The following is a 21,679-nucleotide window of genomic DNA, read 5'->3' as shown; positions in this document are numbered from 1 at the left end:
CCTACTTTAAATGTCCCTCGTTGAATGACCAGAACTTTAGAATATATGGCAGTTTCTGGTCACACTGTTGTAATACAGGAATGGACTACTGCCTCTTTCCTTTGAGGCTCTTTTAGGCTTTGGAGGAGCTTGCAGGGGCTGCTTGGCCGGTAGCAGCATACTCACTATTTCAAAAATTACTACCCATCATCCCAGAGTAAACATCTCCCTTCATTTGTTTAAAAGCTCTCAGGAACTATGTCAGCATACCTTAGGTTGAACTCTTTCTCTCTGTGTCCTATTACCCATGTTTGGAAAAGGGCCTGACTTTGATAAACACCAGGGATGAGTCTGGGTTGATGGCTTGGTGACACTCCTGGAAATTTATGGGTCTAAAGCACATAGAGGTTTAATGATACTATAAATATTAGGTGCAATCTCACACAAAGCATCACCATCACCCCTTTTCATCTCCTTTTCTCTACAACCCTGTAGAAAGCAATGGAATATAACTTCAAAGTTTTCTGGGAATATTTGATATTTTTTAAATGTCCAATCTTATTCATAGTTCCATACTGTAGTAGGAGGTGGAATGGGAAGTGAAAAGTATAGAGTCTTTGAATGTCTACATGCATATGAATATGTTAATTGTGCTAATATTTTTCCTTTTATTCAGGTCGTGGCCATTACTGTTTGATAGTTAAAGGATTCACTTTTGGCCCAACAGAAGATGATGAAATAAAGGAATATTGAGTTATACCATTAGACCTTTGTCACTATACATATGAAGTTCAGATCAGGACATCCCTAGCATGAATAATCCATTTCCTAGGGTATGGACCTACTCTGACTGAATTTTAGTGAATTTTATTTGGGTCAATGTCATAGTCTATGATTCAATTGTTCTTTATATTGTCTACAATGAGGTCCTCAAAAGACCAAGTAGAAGCAGTCATAATAGAGGGAAAGGTTCTTACAGTCAGGTTGGAGGAACTGTCCAGAGGATTTTGGGCAGCTTCTTATAAAATCCTCAGAGAGATACCACTTCATACCTCTTAGACTGGACAATATGACCAGAAAGGGCAATGATCAATGTTGGAAGGGAATGTGGAAAATCTGGGACACTAATACATTGTTGGTGAAGCTGTGAACTCATCCAACCTTTCTGGAGAGCAATTTGGGATTATGCCCAAAGGCAACAAAAATGTGTATACTCTTTGATGCAACAATACCACTACTGGGTCTATACCCTGAAGAGATGATGGAAGAAGGGTAAAAACATCACTTGTGCTAAAATATTCATAGCAGCCCTGTTTGTGGTGGCAAAGAATTGGAAATTAAGTGAATGTCCTTCAATTGTAGTGTATGTATGTATGTGATGGAACACTATTGTGCTATTAGAAACCAGAAGGAATGGGAATTCAGGGAAGCCTGGAAGGATTTGCATGAACTGATGCTGAGCTAGCGAGAACCAGAGCAGAACCAGAAAAACCTTGTATATCCTAACAGCAACATGGGGTGATGATCAACCTTGACAGACTTGCTCATTCCATCAGAGCAACAACCAGGGACAATTTTGGACTATCTACAATGGAGAATACCATCTGTATTCAGAGAAAGAATTATGGACTTTGAACAAAGACCAAAGACTATTACCTTCAAATTAGAAAAAAAAAGTTATATTATTATGTAATCTTACTATCTCATATTTTATTTTTCTTCCTTAAGGATATGGTTTCTCTGTCATCACATTCAACTGAGATCAATGAATAACATGGAACCAATGTAAAGACTAACAGATTGCCTTCTGTGGGGGTTGGGGGGAGGGAAACAAGAATGGGGGAAAAACTGCAAAAACTCAAAATAAATAAAATCCTTCTTTTAAAAAATCCTCCAAGAGACCTCTCCTCTCAAGGTGACTGCCCACTTGAGGACCTATATCTTCTTGACAGAAAATCTCCTTGGGGCACAATATTCTCATTTGGCTAAATATTCTAAATTTGTAAGCCCTCATTGTTGAGGTTACAAGGTACCCTCATCCAATTTAAAAAATATAAATGGGAATGTACCAGTCAGGAGTACCTGGGTTCAAATCTGGCCTCAGACACTTAATAATTACCTAGTTGTGTGGCCTTGGGCAAGCCACTTAACCCCATTTGCCTTGCAAAAATAAAAGTAATATAAATGGAGAGATGTCTTATGTTGATGTAAATGAAACTACTACCAAAGTTTCAATGCCTACTGTGTAGGGAGGGGTTCCTTATCTTTCAAAGGTTACACCAGGAAAGCATAAACTTTGGCAAGTTTCTATCATTTGGGGGGAAACTTTTGACTATGATCCTAGCAACTGATAGTCTTTCTATAAACATAACCAGAAGACATAAAAATGTTGTAATTAGGGGAAAACTGGCTCACAGATTTCCTTTGAAGAGGCAAATAAAGGCAACAAGATACCTCAATTCATTAGATATTTAGTCATCTTATTCCAGTGCTTATGCTTCAAATTATTAATGATTAAGGAAATTAAGCAATTCTAAAGGTTTACTTCATACTCTTCAGATTAGTAAAAATGGAAAAAAGGAAAAATAATAAATGTTGGAAAAATTTCAAAAAATGGATATGTAATACAATTATTGGAGGATTTGTGAATTGTTAGTCATTCTGAAAAGCAGTTTCTGTAAAGTTAAGTCAGAGTTACCATTACTATATCCAGTACTCCAAAGAGATCAAAGAAAAAAAGTGAACACGTGTTCAAAAATATATGCAAAAAAATTTTAGTGAGAAAGAACTTGAAGTGAAGAGAGTGACTAATTATTGAGAAATGTCTAAATAAATTGTGGTATAGAAATGTAATGGAATATTATTGAACCATAACTGATAAAACGAGTGCTTTCAGAGAAATTAGTGAATGAGTGAAGAGATCAGAATCAGGAACCAATTCAAACAAATATTAAAAAGGAAAATAACTGAAATCTTGAGGACTCTGATCAGTACAATGATAATCTTTGATTCCAGACAATCAAAAGTGAAGCAGAAACACTGAGAGAGAGATTATCTTTCAAGATAATGAATGAGATGCACATTTTGGAAAATATGGTTCAGGAATAATGAATGAGACAGACCAAGGTTTACAGACAACACATAAGCTTCATTTTTATGATTACATGATTCATGATTACATGATTCATGAATATTTCCTCTGAAAAAAGAATTGGGAGATAGCTGCATCAAGCATATTATTAAAAATGAAATTGAATATATTTTACTAGAATGGAAGTGATTTAAATGATGTAGCTATTATTCCTTAATCACCTTGATATATAGAGTCAGTCTGACTTATTAGGTCAAATATTAAAATTAATACAAACTGGGAAAAATGATATGTGTGCAAGTAATAACACTTCAATCTGACACATTTAAATAGCAATGAAAATGGATAAAGAATGGAGGAAATTCATAGGGACATTCAATTGATATAAATCAATTTCCCAATAAGGAACTCTTAGGAGACTAAAGAAGTCTAACCATCAAGCAATTGCTTCTGATAAGCATAGATATGCCAACCAAGGTCAATATTTGTTTAGAATATCAATCAGCTAATCAATAAGAAATTTTTTAATGTCTACTGTGTGACAAGCATTATAGTAGATACTGAAGATACATAGAAAGAAAATGGAAAAAAAATTTGCTCTTAAGAAACATATTCTAGCAGGGGATACATATAGCATATATATAAAGAGAATAAATACAAAGCAGTCAAACTCAAAATAATATGGAATGGGTGTTAGAAGTTAAGAGTTTTAGGCAATGTTTCCTTTGCTATTCAGTTTTGACTGTTTATGATCCCATCTGCACTCTTTTTGGCAAAGGTACTGGAGTAGTTTACCATTTCGTTCTCCAGTGGATTAAGACAAACAGAGGTTAAGTGATTTGTCCAGGGTCACAAAGCTTGGGCTTGTCTGAGTATAGATTTGAACCCAAGTCTTTCTGGATCTAAGCCCAGAACTCTATCCACTGAACCACTCAGCTTCTTCTGTTAGATTTTATTTAGGAGGCAATAATAGTGACTGTGCACATCTAAGTGTCACAGCCGTTTATAGAAATAGGCTTGAAATCAGGAAAATTCATTTTGAGTTTGAACCCAGTCTCAGAAACTGATTAGGTGTGTGACTCTGGGCAAATCACTTAAACCTGTTTGCCTCACTTTCCTCATCTGTAAAATGAGTTGGAGAAAGAAATGGAAAATTACTACAGTATCTATGTCAAGAATATCCCAAATGGGGTCACAAAGAGTCAGACAACAATTGAAATGACTGAACCATTCCAATAACAAAAATACCTGAATGTATTTGAAGTAAGAGAGAGAGATTGCTCAAGGAAGTCAATAATTTTTCTACTGGCTCCTTTAAGCACCCAACTTCTAGTTCCTTTGTAACCCTAATTCTTTGAATCTTTAACTATATGTGGGAGCTGGGTATAGTGCAAGAAGACTTTGGAATCAAAGGATCTGGATTCAAATGCATCATCTGCCATTAATGCCAATTTGATCTGAGACAAATCACTTAATTTCTCTGGTCTTCAGTTTCCTCATTTGCAAAATGAAGAAACTGTTCTAGAGGGACTCAGGGTCACCAGATGAAAATCAGTTATGATCTTTGGAGTCCTCTTTAGCTTTTTCTGCCCTGCAGCTTGGGATCCCAGATGGATGTGAATCTCCAGTGGAGCAGACCTTCTCCTGTCTAGGATAGAAACAAATGAGCTTAGAGATTGTCCTATCCTCTCTAGAGTTTTTCAGATGAGAGAAATCCAATTACATCTCTGACAGAGGGTGAAGGAGTCTTTTTGTACTAATCGATTTGTACAGAAAAATCTTCAAGATAAACTTGAGAGACACACTAGAGGTTGCTGGGAAATATAGAGTTTCATTACAGGACCAGTGGAGCTGAGGAATGAATAGTAGGGACTATTCAGTATGGGCTAAGATCATTTAAGCAAGGCTTCTTAGAGACACTGAGTCTCGTCTCAAATGGGACCACAAACTTGTTCTTCAATCCAACATAAAGGTATTTCATTAAAATTTTTTTTAGGGTTTTTTTTGCAAGGAAATGGGGTTAAGTGGCTTGCCCAGGGCCACACAGCTACATCATTATTAAGTGTCTGAGCCTGGATTTGAACTCAGGTATTCCTGATTCCAGGGCTGGTGCTCTATCCACTGCACCACCTAGCTACCCCTCATTAAAAAGTTTTTAAAAACCTCATATTTAATGATAATTACCCATTGTTAATAGTGTAATGGGGAAGGGTTGAGGAGGGTGAATCCTTAACAACTGCTGTCCTCCATTTTCATATCTAGTTGCTTCTTTCCTCCAACAACTTTAGTAGAAAATGACTTTTATTCAAACTTATAGCTTCCTTCTATTGGTGGGTAAAACACAGATTTTTGGAAATTTTCTTTCCTTATTAAAACCATTTTTTAAGTTCACATTTTCCTGACATAAAGAGTAATCAATTAGAACTTCATCCCCATACGTAGGAGTGAAGAATAAAACTGCAGGTGTTTCTCCGGCTATTTGTTAGGGAATGTTTCCTGAGGAACTGCAATGTGTTGATCATGTTGCTAAACTGGACCTTAGTTCTTATTGTTTATTAAATCAATTTTGTTACTGATCTCCCAGAACCTGAATTTTTTTATGGATTAAAATTCTTCTGCTCCCCCCTCCCCCAAAATTAAATATTTATGGTGTCATGGGACTTGCCATTGTGTATTGCACAGTAAACCATAATGGGATCTACCTAGAGATCTCAGATTTTTTAAAAAAAACAAAAGCAGTGTCAGTCCAAATGTAATGTATCTGACATCTCATTTTAACTATTATCAATTTTATTAGAAAGACAGGCAGCAGTATAAAACTCTTCAAATACTTCCAAGCATCACTTGGCAAAATATCACCTCTGTTTCTTTCCACAATAAGTTACATAAAGAGCATAGTTTGCAAAAATTATAAGCTATTTAAACTGAGCCACCAAAAAACTAAAAACTATTAATTAATTCTAGAGATAGATTAATATTTCTTGTGATTTTATTTATAAGAAATAACCAATATATTGTTTGAGGGAAGGGGATCTGGCCTGCTGCATATCACCTTCTCCTTATTCACAAGGAAACTACCTATGGGCCTGTTTATTTTTATTCTCAATGCTTTCATCATTGTGGGGAAGTAATAACTATCAATCCATACTCATTTATTTAGAACCTACTATGTTTTTGTCTTGGTTCTTAGAACATAAAAAACAAAAATGAAACAGTTCCTATACTTCTAGAACTTAAATTCTTTTAGGGGAGATAACAAAATTGAGAGTAATACAAGCTTTAATAGCTTGAAACTGTACTAAGACTGGGGACACTTTATATTTTTAAGTTTTTAAAGTTTACAACTGCCCTGAAATTTGTGGGATGTCTTGCATATACAAAATAGAAAAAAAGGCAATTTTAGAGAGAAGGCTACAGGAGTTGAATGGAATCAGGAAAGGTCTCAAGCGGAATTTTAAAGTTGTCTTTTTTCAAGTAGATTATGCAATTGTTTTATATTTTTCCATGTTATAAAAAGTCTTTGGGATCAAATATGTTTCATTTAATAAGGAGTTGGGGCAGCTAGGTGGCACAGGAGGTAGAGTGCTAGGTCTGGAGTCAAGAAAACTCATCTTTGTGAGTTCAAATATGCTTCAGATACTTCCTACTCCATGTAATCCTGGGTTAGTCATTTAACTCTATTTGCCTCAGTTTCCTCATCTATAAAATGAACCAGAGAAGGACTTGGCAAACCACTTCAGTATCTTTGTCAACAAAACTTCAAACAGGATCATGAAGCGCTGAATATGACTGAAAATGACTGAACAATAACAAAATAAGAAGAGGTTCTAAGACAACTTGGAAATCAATATTATTTCAGTATGCCTAAGGACCAGAACTACTGACCCATTTTCCTTAAAGCTGGTCATTATTGACCTAGGTTAGACAAGTTTTCCTTCCTCTTTGGATTGTGATTAGAAGGAATAAAAGACCTATGGGAAATAAAAACTTAAATAAAAACTTCTTAAGACAGACATAATTTCTATGAGGAAGAAAAGGAGGATTTGTCTGAAGAGACAAATGCAGAGACTCACAAAACTCAAAAAATAACCAAGGCTTTAAAAAACAAGGCAAATAAATAAAAAAGGCAAATAACAGGAAATGGGGGGCAAATATGAAAATATAATGGGATACTGTACAAATACTATGTCAGGAGTGAAAATACTTGGAATGAACTGAAACCCCTAAGGAATAGCATGAATAACAAAAACAAAACAAAAAGGAATTAAAAAGATAAATCAAGGGAAAGAAGATGTTTCAGAGAAGGTACAGGATTCTTGGTCAGCCCAGGAAAAATGATGATGATGAATATGAAGACAGAATTTCCAAATTCTTACTGTTTCTATTTTTTTCAACAAGGAGAATGATCTAAAGGATAAAATGAAAATGAACAATAGGAAATGAAAACCAAAGTAGAAAAATAAGAGAATGATTTCCCTTTTTCTCTAGGAGCATTGGATGGAAATTACTGAAAGATAAATTTAACGTAATATAAGTAAGTGTTCCCTAAAATTTAAAACTATTCAAAGGTATTGATTCAGCAGTTAGTGAGCTACTTTCTTCCCTGAAATTTTTAAACAAAAGTTAATGACCCTTTTATTAGGATAAATAAATAAATGGGTCTTATTAAATAAGTTTAGTAAGTACTTAATTTGTACAAAGTACCATGTATACAAATATAAAAAAGCAAAAGCCTCCTCAAAGAGTTTTTATTGTAATCAAGAAGACAGAATAGTGGCCAGAGAGACATGCTGGTCCTGGTTGGTGAAAGGGGCAATAGGAGGAATAGATTATAACACTCCAACCAATGAAAGTGGCAAAGGTTGCTTTTATCCAGTTCCAGAATAGAATTGGGAGAGGACTAAGGAAGGAAGGTTGAACTTGAGTGGAAAATGAAGCAAAGCTGGTGATTTCCCTGAAATTCTGATCTAAAAGAGATAGTTATTGATAAATATAAGAGGACCCCAGTTAGATTATTTATCCAAGGCAGGAAGGTGGTTGGCAAGGGTATGAAAGAGATGACCAGAGAGTTGGGTACTTAGAATGTAGTAGGTATTCTTACTCGGTATGATGAGAATCTTGTTGTCTTTTAGATCTCTTCCTACTCTCAAGTTCTATGATCTTTCATGTGAAGGCATCAAAAGGACTGAGTTAGATTTTGGGGAGAATAGCAAAGAAATACATCTTAATGATACCTTTGATGCTCTCTCCAATCAACTTCCTCCAAAAATTTTCACATTATTTCTTGTTATCGAAAATTGGCTTAATTTCCTACTAGACCAGAGCTTATTAACTTTTATTTGTGTGTCATGGATTCCTTTGGCAGTCTGGTAGAGTGTATTATAAATAAAATGCATAATATTACCAAGAAAATTAATTACTCTGAAATAGTTTCACACATGCATATGTATACATACATCTTTTATGTTAAAGTAAATTCATGGATGATAGAGTAAAAAGATTATCTTTTTTGTTGTAATAAAAGAAAGATATTTCATCTCTCATATGCAGAAATTTTCTCTGACTGTCCCCCATGACTGGGATGTTATCCCTTCTCATTGCCACTTACTGACTTTCTTGGCTCCTTGCAAGGCCCAATTAAAATCCTGTTTTCTACAGAAAAGCTCTCTCAATCCCTGTTAATTCTAATGTCTTTTTTCTCTTAATCATTTCCTAATTGCCCCGTTTATAGTGCTTTGTACATATTTGTTTGCTTAATATCTTTGTCATTGCTTGAGGAAAGGGACTGTCTTTTGCCTTTTTTTGTATTCTTAGTACTACTACTACTAAGTACTACTAAGAGAGCACCTGATACTTAGTAGATAATTAATGAATATTTATTGATTGACTGACTGACAGAAAAGATTACTAAAAGGAGGCAAAATCTAAGGAGTACAATGGAGTGAAAAATCGATGTTGTTGCACAACATCGTATCCCTACTTGATCTGTATCTTACAAATACGTGAATTTTAACAAGATGATCAGTGGATGGTTCTAGTAAAGTGGTGGGTGAGATTTTTGGGATAACCATTCTGTCACAAGTCAACCCCAAATATAACAAATTAAAATCTCAGCATCAGGACACATCATCCTACTATTCTCTCTCTACCTCATATCTTTCCTCCTATGATAAGAGAAAACCCTCCAAGAAACATGGCAGACAACAGATTAGCAAAATAGATGAGCATTGTGTAGTGTCTCACACTTTATCCTTGACCTTGTGCTAGTTAACCTTTTTAATCAATATTGACATGTTAAATTTGTAGATAGCATGAAGCTGAGATGAACAACTAGCATAGTGGATGAAAGAACAAGGGTCCAGAAAGATCTTAGTAGGCAAAAATAATTGATCAAATATTAAAGGATATCAAATAGGATCAAGAATAGGGTCCTGGGGCAGCTAGGTGACTCAGTGGATAGAGCACCGACCCTGGAGTCAGGAGTACCTGAGTTCAAATCCAGCCTCGGACATGCAATAATTACCTAGCTGTGTGGCCTTGGGCAAGCCACTTAACCCCATTGCCTAGCAAAAAACTAAAAAAAAGTAATAGCAAAATGAAGACAAAAATAAATCAGTAAAATATTTTAAAAAGAAAAAATTTACAAATCTTAGAAAGCTCTAAGTTCAAAATGAACCAATAGTGTGATATGGAGTAAACAAAAATAAATTCTATCCTAGTTTCCATATTAAGGGAAAAATAGTGGCAAAAAGAAGTAAGGTTATGCCACAATCAACCGAATCAGATGACATCTGGAGTACTGTGTCAGTTTTAGACATATTTTTGCAATGATTTTATCAAGCTGAAACAGGTTCATTGGAAAACAGCCAGAATGATGAGTAGAAGGAAGAACCAGACTGATAAAAGAAACTAGGGTATGTAGGATGAAAGAAAACTTGAAAGAAATGATATATCTGCTCATTTGATTTCAGAGAGCGGAACTAGAAATAATGGTTGGGGTTTCAGAGAAGCAGGTACTGACTTGGAACACTTTCCAACTTTCAGAGTTATCTCAAAGAGGAAGGGGTCATCTTCTTTTGTATTGAGCTAGTCTGGTTTACAAGAGGAGTTGGGAAATTAGTGACCAGTGATGTTATAGAAAGAATTTTCGAGTACAGGTTGGACTTGGAGTATTCTTTCATCTAACTTTGAGATCCCCTGATCCTTCTACCTTTTATGTATGAATACTTGAAAGAATCACTTTATAAAGTTCTTGTATATGTTTGATTAGACATCTTATGAGGGCAAAATATGCCTATCTGACAAGATTTGTTTCGTACAGTAGCACATTAGATGGGATAAATTTGTACTTCTCGGAGAGAGTGACATATTTTGGTAAATACTAATTGCCAGTTGGAGGTGGAAATTCAATCTTGTTTTAAATGGCAGCCCTGGCACTGTTGATAAGGAACTCATTTATGAGTCGGGAATATCCAGGCTCAAGTCTTGTTTCTGATCCATACTGGCTATTATGTTGCTTTTGTTCACTTGTTTCAGTCAGGTACATATCTTGGCAAAGATGCTAGAGTGGTTTGCCATTTCCTTCTCCAGCTTACTTTATAGATAAGGCAAGTGAGATGTTTCCATCGGGGATAAATCTTGTCCAAGTTCACACGCTAGTAATTGTTGGAGGCCAAATTTGAACTCAGGTCCTCCCAACTCCAGGCCTGACTCTATTCAATCTCTCCCCTAGATTAATCAGTGGTAGAGGGATTTTCCTCATCTGAGAGCTCTTAATGAAGAAACAGATCCAATCCTTCTAAATCCCAGAGTGACTTCTTCATATGATAAAAAATATATATTGCCCTTGCAGTTAGAAGACCTTTGCTGAAATTTATTTTGCTTATTTATTTGTTAAAGTAATTATTTATTCAGTACCTACTATGTGCACTTTACAATTATCTCATTTAATCCTTACAACAATATGGGAGGGAAGTGCAATTATCATCTCCATTTTATAAATGGATAAACTGTTGATGTTTCTATTGTTTGTCCTAATGGGTAAACTGAGGCATGCAGCAATCACTTAACCTCTCCCAGGCAGTTTCTTCATCTGTATAATGGGTATTATAATAATAATAATAACTAGCTTACATGGCTTTTGGGAGGACCAGGTGAGATATGATATATGTAAGATACTTTGTAAGTATTAAAGATTTATCCATGTAAATGCAAATTATTATTTATAAATTGTAAAATCATGGATAAATATTGTATGCTATTATATCTATGAAGTTAGTAAAGTCGATATGGGGACATGTTTTGTCATTCAATGAATAACTCTTTTTCTGATTTAGCAATTATCATTACATAGCAGGATAATTATGGCTTAGTAATAAAAAAATGCAAAGATCATGCATTAAACTGTGCCTGTGCTATTACTTTCAATAAATAACCAGTTAGATTATTTATTAAATATCTCATGAATCTTGTGGATAAATGGATCTTTCAAAGGATCTGGAATCACTTTGAATCCTGTTAAGTAATGAAATTCTCCAATATACTCATGTCTAATATTAATTTAAATTTAATATATATGCCTTAGATAATTTGATAAATCCATGGAATTTCGTTTACAAAATGACCTTACTTTAAAAGACTGAAAATTCACAAATGGAGTGAATAAAAATATTCATTTGTTATAAATATGCAAACTGTAATTTGCCTGCTATCTATCCATCAATCACCCTTTATTAAGTGCCTGCAACTCTATGTGCAAGGTTTGAAATAAAGCTTTGGGGAATTTTTTTAAATGCTTTAAAAAAAAAAACACAATTCCTGCCCTAAGGTATCTTGCATTCTGTTGTGGGAAAGGGATAAACAATATGGACATAATAAGTAAGTATAAATAAATAAAATATATCTACACAACAAATAATTGTTGACAACTAGAAGAAATAAAGTAAGTTTCTTGTGGGAGGGGAAAGGATTCTCCAAGGTAGAGGAAAGGATGGAGCATAATCCAGTAATGAGGAACAACCTGTTCTAAGACAGATTATTATATATAATATACAGAGACTCACAAGTATTCCAGTTGATTGGATTCAGAATGCTTAAAAATATTAATGTGCAGTAAATCTGACAATATAAGCTAGAAAAAAGTTTGAAAAGGGCTTTCAGTCCATGTCAGAGGAGAGTCATTAGAGTTTCTTGAGCAGATAAGACATACTTTAGGAAGGTCTGTTTGGAAATTGTGGGGAAAATGGATTTTGGAATGAAGATAGTATAAGCAGAGAGTCTAATGAGGAGGCTATCCAATAGTCCAGGTGAAAGTTGATAAAGATTTGGTTGAGAGTCTTGCCTGTATGAATGAAGAGAAGGGGATGCATATAAGAGATCCCATAAAAACAGAATAAATAAAGTAGCATTTGATTATATATGAGCATAAGGAAAAGGGTACAGTTGAGGATGACTCCAAGATTGTAAACTCAGGTGAGTGAGTATTCTTCCTTAACAAAAATAGAGACATTAAGAAGATAAGAGAATATGTGAGAAAAAACTGAGTTCTATTTGGATATGCTGCATTAGAGAAGACTATGAGACACCTAGTTGTAAACATCTAAAAGATAGTTGGTAATGAAGACCTGGAGCTCAAGTAAAACAGTAGAGTTGGAAATATATAACTGGAGTCATCTGCATAGGGAATGCTTTAGGGGTTACTCAATCTGTATAGGCCTTGGCTCTGAGGGTTTGGTTAGACTGCATGACATTAATGTTTTAAAATATTCACATAATTTTTTGTTTTAGGGACCTAAATTAGAATATAGTATGGTCCACAATTTTTTTTGGTGGGGGGAATCTTATATTAACTAGTATCAAGAAGGAAAGTTTCCTCATATTTGGCAAACTTTGAGCTTTATGTCACTCCATGGGCAAAGATCTGGAGAGGTGTAATTGTTTATCCTGGATGAACATGTATTTAAATATCTTTATATATAACTATATATATATATATATATATATATATATATACATATATATATATATATATAGTTATATCTTAGTACCTGTTTATAGTTAGCAAAAAGGATTTAAGAATTATTATTTGCCTCATTGATTCAGTCATATCTCCAGATATGGAGTATGCATTTGAAGTCAACATGTGCCTGACTTAAGACAGAATGATAATTTAATTCACTGGATCTGATGAAAGAGAAAGCAACAAACTGACAGACAAAGAGACACAGACAGAGACACAAAGACAGAGAGACAGCAAACAGAAAGAGATAAAGACAGAGAGAAGGAGGAAGGGAGGGGAAGAGAGAAAGAAGAGACAGAGGAGAGATTGGAATCAAATTATCTATGGTTTATATGCCAACTTGGGGAGTTTACATTTTACCTTAAGGTAAACAGAATACTACCAAAGGTTTTAATGTATATTCAGAACTACACATTAGGATATTTTGGAATTCGTGAAGGAGGGATTGGGAAAGAGAGATTGGAAGTAGAGAATCAATTAAGTTTCTATTGAAACACTTGAGGTAAGAAGCAATAAGGCCTGAAGTAAGATTCTGGAAGTATAGAGAAGGGAAAAAAGGAGGAAGAGTTATGATGGAAGTAGAATCAACAGCATTTGACAACTGATTTGAAAAGTGGGTTAGATAAGATAAAGGGGTAATGGTTAAAGATGACAATTAGTTTTCTGTATTTCAGTAATTGAAATGATTATATTGTCTTCATTAAAAATAAAGAAGTTGGCAAAAAGGCTGAGTTTGGTGGGGAAGATGATGAGGTCCTTTTTGGATCTATTGAATTTGAAGGACATGGGAGATCTATCAGATAATCATAAAAAGAGACTGGAAGAGAAATTGGGGTCATCTGGAGGCAAGTATCACAAAAGTTCTGCAAAGCAAGTAATAAGCGAGGCATCATCTAACAATTTTTTAAAATTATGCAAATATTTTATTTATTATTCAATTATAGATATGGTAGTTTCTTCTAATCAGTATTTTGCAAGGTTTTTAGTTTTATAATTTTTCTCCCCTCCCCCCAACAAAAGGAAATTTGATATAGGCTTTACATTTGCATCCTTAATATGTATAGGTGAAAATTGAATGTGTTGTGAGAGAAGAATTAGATCCAAAAGGAAGAAAAAACATTAGATAGCAAAAATACATAATATATAAGACAACTTTTAAAAATTGAAGATAATAATCTTTTGTCTTCGATTAAACTCCAGAGTTCTTTCTCTGGATACAGTTGGTGTTCTTCATCAAAAATTCCTTAAAATTGTCACTCATTATTGTACTGGTAGGGTGAGCAAGTCCATAAAGGTAGATCATCACCCCATGTAGTATGTACAAAGTTCTGGTTCTGCTCTTTAAACTCATCATCAGTTCATGCAAATCTTTCCAGGCTTCTCTGAAATCCTATCCCTCCTGATTTCTTATAGAATAATAATGTTCCATCACATACATATACCACAATTTGTCCAATCATTCCCCAAATGATAGACATCCCCTCAGTTTCCAATTCTTTTCCACCACAAACAGAGCTGTGATGAATAGTTTTGTACACATGGAATTCTTACCCATTTTCATGATCTCTTCCGAATACAAATACAGCAATGGTATTTTTGGATCAGAGTAGGTATATTTTTATTTCCCTTTGGGCAATAATTCCAAATTACTCTCCAGAAAGGTTGGATCAGTTCACAACTGCACCAATAATGCATTGGTATCCTAGATGTCTTCATCTCCTCCAGCATTGATTATTATCCTTTTTGGTTATTTTGGCCTATCTGAGAGGTGTTAGGTGGTACCTCAGAGATGCTTTAATTTGCATTTCTCTAATCAATAATGATTTAGAGCAAATTTTCTTATGACTATTGATAACTTTGATTTTCTTGTCTGAGAATTGCTTTTGCATATCCTTTGATCATTTGTCAACTGGGGAATGACTTTTTTTTCCTATAAATTTGACTTAGTTCTCTATAGAGTTTAGAAATAAGTCCTTTATCAGAAATACTAGCTGTAAAAATTGTCTCTCAATTCCTTTTGATCTTGGTTACAGTGGTTTTGTTTATACAAACCCTTTTAAATTTAATGTTATCAAAATTATTCAGTTTGAAATGTTCTCTATCTCTTCTTTGGTCATAAATTGCTCCCTTTTCCATAGATCTAACAGGTAAACTATTCCTTGATCTTCTATTTTGCTTATAATATTCTTTTATGTCTAAATCTTGTACCCATTTTGACCTTTTCTTGGTATAAGGTGTGTGATGTTGGTCTAATTCTAGTTTCTGCCATACTATCTTCCAGTTTTTCCTGTAGTCTTTATTGAAGAGTGAGTTTTTATCTCAGAAACTGCACTCTTTGAGTTTATCAAACAATAGATTACTATAATCATTTTCTGCTAAGCTCTTTTACTTAATCTATTCCATTGATCCACCATTCTGTTTCTTAGCCAGTACCTGTTGTGATAACTGATGCTTTATAACATAATTTTAGATCTGATATGGCTAAACCACCTTCTTTTGCATTTTTTTCATTAATTTCCTTGATATTCTTAACTTTTTGTTCCTCCATATGAATCTAATTACTATTTTTTCTAGCACACTAAAGTAATTTTTTTGAAGTTTGATTGAAATGGCACTAAATAAGTGGTTTAATTTAGAATTGTAATTTTTATTATATTAACTCAGCCTATCCATGAGCAGTTGATATGTTCCCAGTTATTTAAATCTGGTTTATTTGTGTGAAAAGTGTTTTATAGTTGTTTTCATAGTTTCTGAGTGTGCCTTGGCAGATAGACTTCCAAGTATTTTATGTTATCTGAAGTTATTTTAATTGGGATTTCTCTTTCTATCTATTGCTGCTGTCTCTTGTTAATAATATATAGAAATATATAGATTTATTTGGATTTATTTTATATCCTGAGACTTTGCTAAGGTTGTTAGTTGTTTCCAGTAGTTTTTTAGATAATTTTCTAGGTTTCTCTAGGTATACTATCGTATCATCTACAAAGAGTGAGATTTTTGTTTCTTTATTCCCAATTCTAATTCCTTCAATTTCTTTTTCTTCTCTTATTGCTAAAGCTAACATTTCTAATATAATATTGAATCTTGTGGTGATCATCTAATTTTCAAGAATAAATTCAATGGATTTGGGAAGGGGAATAAACTGAGGAGGAATGTCAGAACTGAAATCACCTGTGAGTAAGAAAAAAAAATATCCTAGATAACGAAAGACTGTTTTGGGGAAGCAGCTCATGGGGCAGTTCAAGAGAGGGTATAGCCACCAGTTAACTGGTAATCTCCTCTTTAATTAGTTCTCCAACTAATGAAGTGCAGAAAGGCAGTTGTTTTGAAGTACATAAATGGCCATGCTTAGAGTTAGAAAGGTCTGGGTTCAAGACCTGTCACTTCAATACTGGCTATAGGACCCAGAACAAGTCCTTTAAACTATCAGGAAATACAAACAGCTACAGGTTGAGAGGGGAACAAATGCTCACCTGAATTGGTGAATGGAGTTTCCTAATTGGGATTTCCCTTCAACAATTAAATGACAAGACCAGACCAAAAACAATAACACGTCACCATCAACAACCAACTGGTTCGAAGCTCAGTTATTGCTGCTTTTAAAAGAAATACCATCATTGTTTATGCTCTCCAAATGACAAATATTATTTCATCATTCTATGTGACCCCAAAGAACAAACTTCAAGGGTATTTCTTGACCAAATACTAGACTGGTTTGCCATTTCTTTCTTCAGTGTGTTCCATTTTATGTAAGAGGAACTGGAGCAAGTAGGGATTAAATGACTAGCCAAAAGTCATACAGCTATGAGGCATCTAAGGTCTTATTTGAACTCAGGTCTTCCTGACTTTAGGCCTGCTTCTCTATCCATTGTACCACCTGGTGGCCCCTAAACATTACCACTTTGGGGCAAAGCTCTAGACACTCCACGCCATTTATAACGCTAAGCTAGATATATATGAAATTAGACAGCATGTTTCTGATTTTTAAATCTAGCCTCAGACATCTACCAGCTGAGTGATCCTGGAATGGTCACTTAACCCTATTTTCCTCAGTTTCTTCATCTGTAAAGTGAGTTGGAAAAGGAAATGGTAAACCACTCTGGTACCTTTGCCAAGAATATTCCAAATGGGATCATGATGAATGGGACACAACTGAAAATGACTGAACAACAAAAAATGTACTGTACTTTATATACAGTAAACTAAACTGATCTAATTATTAAATAGACTTTGGGAACACATGAATAAATATGATCATTGAACCCACAGGGTACTGGTAAAATAACCACATAGAGAGAAGGGAAGAGGAAAAAGTCAGTCATTAAGGACACCTACTTGTAGGGAATACTAGGAGAAAAGGACATGCAATTACTTTCTTCTGCACATGAATATTATTTTTATTTATACAAACCTATTGCCATCTGAGTTTTGCTTGCTGACTTTACTCTAGGCAAAGGAAAATGCAACTGAACCTCTCTGAAAAGATAAACTAACACGGGGTTGATATTGAACTGTCAATTGGAATATTGTTTGAAAATTTAGTGTATATCCAGTCATTTTACTGTTCATTTACTTTTGTACTTAACTCAGCTGGGGCAGAGAAACAGCACTCCAACATCATCTTGGTTTATAACTGGCTTCATTTCCTCAGGCTCTGTCCTAATAGGAGAATGCTTTCCAGAGCTACAGGGGAATATTTCATCTCTCAGTCTTAATCTTCCCTTTGCTCCTCTACCCAAGTTTCTATTCTATTTCATTTTTTTCCTTTGGTTTTCTAAAAATGCTATGGAGTGCCAAAAAAAAAAAAAAAAAGACCACAGGGTACATGTACAAAATGTAATCACATTACTTATCAAAATATCCATGAGCAGCCAAGTGCAAAACTGGCCAAATATATCTAGTCAGTACATTCAGAAAACAGACTTTGAATTTTTTTCATTCCCCCCCCTTTTTTTCCTATTCTTTTAAACAAAATCTATACTTAGGATCTAACCATCTATAGTGTCACAGTCTCTTCATTAAGTGTTTATTTTCCACAGACTCTATTAGGTTTACATTTGGGGGGTAGGCTTTTTAGAATTTTGGACCCTATCAACAGTCTCAACAAAGAAAAGGAATCTTCCCTCATTAGTCAAAAGTACAAAGTACAGCTGGAGACCCTGCTACAAGGAGGTTGATAGACAAAGGGACAAATTTATTCTCTGAGTCTTTATAAGGAAACCTGTGGTGATGGACAGATAGCTCTAAGATTTTGATTTTCTTTTCATTTTGCTAGGAACAACTGTGTCAGGGAGCTAGAGAGCAAAATTAAAGAACTGCTAGGATTTGGGAAGAGAGAACAAAATCTTAGTGCCATATGCAGGGAGTCCCCCAGACACAACAAAGCAGACCGCACTATGCACAAAACAACACCCAAAAAAATAACGACAGAAATCACAGGTGAATGTAAGATTCAGGAAGAGCCTTGGTCACAAGAACCTTCACTTTGGGGATCAGAAGTGACTTAGAGGTTACCTTGTCAATCAGTCAACAAGCTACTTTCTAAGTTCTGGGGATGCAAAACTGACAGAATACTGTCCCTGCCCTCAAGAAGCTCACAAACTAATAAGCAATTTATAATCTACATCTCGGGAAGTTTTAAGGGTTGATCATTAATGTTTCTATGTTATTATTTTCCCTTATTTTTCAATACAACATTCCCTCCCTCCCACCATCTACACTATTGCAAAATCTACTTGAGTCTCATTCTCATGCCTTCCCATGGTGTGGAGGTGACCCTGAGCCCTCAAAATCTATGCTGGCAGAATATACAAGTCCTGGCAAGTGCTACTGAGCTGGCAAGCTATAAGGTTCAGTTCAGGAGATGGACTATATTTCTGTCATCCAAGGATCAGTTCAGCTAAGTTTGGAGAGACCCATCACTATGTTGGCTGCAGGGTGATGAATCTTTCAACCACAGTGACTCTCAAGGACTGTCCATCTAGCAAGTGGTCAAGGGTTTGGGAGCTGTGTTGGAGCAGGAGAGGGTTTACCCATACCAAAGTGGGGAAAAATCACAGAACTTTGAAATATTTGGGAACTGCAATGCTTACAAATACAGAATTGATGAGCCTTTTTGTTGTTTTATCTTTTTCTTATAGTCTTTTGGAAAGAATTTGAGCCAAGGCTTCTGAGGGAAAGCTCAAGTCAAGAGAATTGCAACACTCTTTCTCCCCCACAATATACCATGAATGCATACACACACACACACATACACACACACACACACACACACACACACACACACACACATATCCTTATGCAAGAAGGCACTTCTGACACAAGAATAAAATATAAACTATTAACTATTTCATGCTTTAAATTTGAAATACCACTTTTAATGAGAGTCTGCTTTAATAGTTTCTAATTATTTTTATAACCAAAATAAAAGAGAACATGAAAGAATATGGGGTTTAATATTAAAATTCAAATATGGGTCATGAATTTTTTCACCTTTAGAATTCAAAGTGAATTTCACGTGGTAAAATGACAAATCTATTTCCATTTAAATTGCATTCTTTCATTGTTTTCTTGGCTTGAATTGTATTCCTCATCCTAGGAACAAAATGTAAGTATATTTGATCTACTTAAAATACCTCAGAATTTGATTAAACACAGTTTCCTGAATCACATTTCATTCAGGTGTATATACTATTAAAAGGACAGTTAGGTGGCACACTGAATAGAGTACTGGGTCTTGAATCAGGAAGACCTGAGTTGAAATTAAGTTTCAGACACTAGCTACATTACCCTGTGGAAGTCACTTCACCCTCTTTGCCTCAGCTTCTCATCTGTCAAATGAGCTGGAGAAGAAAATGGCAAACCACTCCAATATCTTTTTCAAAGAAACTCCAAATGAGGTCAAGAAAAATTGGATACAATTGGAACAATTCAATACAGCAATTATGTTATTAAGAGCTTTTAATTCAAATAAGATATTGGCAAGATAAGAGCAACATCATAATAAAATTCAATAAAATGATTATTGAAGTTGTACTGCATGTACTAAGTAAAGGGTCTTTGGCTTAAGAAAGAACTTATTAAAAAAAGTCTCCTTCGAATCCAGGAAAATCAGCACAGATGAATTATATAGCTAATTCTAAAAAAGAAATTGTAAATGTGATTGCTAAACCACTATTAGTGATATTTGAAAAATCATTGAAAGTGTCAGAAGTACCATTTGGATTAGATATGAATTATATTTTTGATTTACAAAAGAGGAAAGAGAAAAGAATAAAGAAATTACAGGGCAGTGAGTTTGACCTGTTTTCATAAGGAAATATGTAAAACAGATAGTAAAGAGATAGTGAACATCTAGCAAAGGAAGTGGTGAGTATGAGCCAAAATGACATCATCAAGACCAGGACATGCCAGACTAACATCCGTGTTTTCTTTGAGAGTGTTACTAAATTGAAAAAATCAGAGGAATTTTGAAAATACAGTTTATGTAGATTTTAGCAAAGCATTTGCTAAAGTATCTATGTTATTATTATAGAAAATATGGAACTATGTGGTCTAAACAGTAATATAATTAAATTGATTTGTAACTTGTTGAATAACAACTAAAATAGTAATAGTTCATGATTCAATGTCAGCTTGGCAAGAAATGTCCAGAAGAGTGCCCAGGGAACTTTTCTTGATCCTGTGCTATTTAATTTATTCATGATTCAGGTAATATTATAGATACCATGCCTTCTAATCAGCAGGTGACCCAAAACTTGAAGAGATAGATAATGCACTGGATGAGAAAATCAAGATTTTAAAAAAATCTTAAACAGGTTAGGATGTAGGACAGAAATGAATAAGGTAACATTAAATAAAAATAAATGTTGTGTTACAATTGGACCCTAACTTAAATAACATATACATTATAAATATAGTATAATTGCTCTATTTTATAACTCAAAAGAAATGTAAGATGTGCAGATTTAGAGACATCTCTAATCTAAATGTTCAAGTGGACTATTTGTGCCCAGTTTGTGGTAGGTAGAGCTTTTCTGAGCTCATATTGGTCTTATCAGTCATAGTCTGGCACACTCTACCTTGACTCCACCATGGTGGTCCTCTTCAAGAATGAAGGATGACAATGTAACATATATATTATATAGATACCTTATTTTTCCATATTTATAGATAAATACTATAAATAGTAAGATGATCTAACATCTATCTGCTCTTTCCATATCTATTTCATTTGATCTTTACAACTCTTTAAGAAAAGAAGAGCTACTATTATTCCCAATTTTAAATGAAGAAAGTGAGTCTGAAGGAGGTTATGTGATTTGTCATTGTCAATATGGCTAGAAAGAGTCTGATGTCAGACTTGACCTTAGGTTCTCCTGATTCTGCTTGTATTTATATTCCCAGCCTATAGTGAGTGATTGTAAATGTTTGTTGACTTAACTCTAAATCTTACTCTTTACTGCACCAAAAGATCTCTCAGAATGAACAAGTTACTTTTTAAGCAAACATAAGTAGTAGAAAGAAGATAATAATTAATATTTATATAGTACTTAAAGTTTTGTAATTTTTTTCCTAATAAATATTATCTC

Source organism: Macrotis lagotis, chromosome 2 (assembly GCF_037893015.1).
Source record: "Macrotis lagotis isolate mMagLag1 chromosome 2, bilby.v1.9.chrom.fasta, whole genome shotgun sequence".
NCBI classification, from domain to species: Eukaryota; Metazoa; Chordata; class Mammalia; order Peramelemorphia; family Peramelidae; genus Macrotis; species Macrotis lagotis.
The sequence above is the reverse complement of the archived record's forward strand: the minus strand, read 5'-3'. Positions refer to the sequence as shown.